Source organism: Nannospalax galili, unplaced genomic scaffold, assembly GCF_000622305.1.
Source record: "Nannospalax galili isolate Female #2095 unplaced genomic scaffold, S.galili_v1.0 scaffold72, whole genome shotgun sequence".
Taxonomy (NCBI): Eukaryota; Metazoa; Chordata; class Mammalia; order Rodentia; family Spalacidae; genus Nannospalax; species Nannospalax galili.
This window is the reverse complement of record NW_008336933.1, coordinates 3228687-3229758: the sequence shown is the minus strand read 5'-3', so window position 1 is coordinate 3229758 and position 1072 is coordinate 3228687. Positions and strand designations below refer to the sequence as shown.

General features: G+C 37.6%; 1 protein-coding gene across 1 annotated transcript in view; it reads right to left on the bottom strand.

The window, feature by feature from the left end:
* Mak (male germ cell associated kinase) overlaps positions 1 to 1072 on the bottom strand; it is an 80129-nt gene that overhangs the window by 48756 nt on the left and 30301 nt on the right. The gene's annotated exons all lie outside the window — the stretch shown is intronic.

Genomic DNA, 1072 nt, shown 5'->3' with positions numbered 1-1072 from the left:
GAGAGAGAGAGAGAGAGAGAGAGAGAGAGAGAGAGAGAGTCTTCTTGTATAGCTCAGGCTGCCCTTGAATTTAGGATTATCCTGCCTCAGCTGGGATTGCAGGCCTGTGCCACTATGCCCCACCACACTTCAGCTCTAGACTGTATACTTGTGTTAGTCAGTAAAGATACAGCTGAGAGCCACACATCACAGGTAATGATATATGATGTATGTTTAATTTTTCTAGTAGCCACATTTTAAAAAGTAAACAGGAAAAGTTAAAAATGTAAACTTCTTAAAAATTTTATTTTTAAATTTAACTAATACATAAATATCAAAAATATTCATATCAATGGGCTACTATGTGATAATTTTCATATATGTATGTATAAATTAGTAATGTTTAAATCAGCGTACATATTTATCTTTCAAACACTACTTAAACCTACTTCAGCATGCAATCAATATAAAATTATTATTTGGGGGGGGTAGACTGAGTCTCATGAAGTCCAGAATGGCCTTGAAGATACTACACAGTGAGGATGACCTTGAGCTTCTGATCGTCCTTCCTCCACATCGCAAATGCCAAAGTCACAGGTGTGAGATAATCAAGCCTAGATAATATAAATCTATTAATAAATTAAATTTTTTTATACTAAGTTTCCAAAACCTGGTACATATTTTGCACTTATATCACAGTTCAATTTAGTCATTTTAAGAGCTCAAAGGCCACATAAGACCAGTGGCTATTATCTTAGAGGTGGTATTTATACAGTGCCTTAAGAAGGATTAAATTATGGCAACAGAAATGGATTTCTGCCAGGCCACCAACTGAAATGAACAATAAAACTTTAAATGAGAATTTCCTTTAGGTTGGTAACACATTAAATTTTATCACTCACATATATGTAAGGAATGAAATATCAGATCCCGTGTGAGAGCGCATGCGTGTGTGAGCGTGTGTGAGTGTGTGTGTGTGTGTGTGTGAGTGTGTGTGTGTGTGTGTGTGTGAGCATGTGTGTGTGTGTGTGTGTGTGTGTGTGTGTGTGTGTGTGCGCGCACACGTGCCACATGTGGGGGGGGGGGCAGCAAA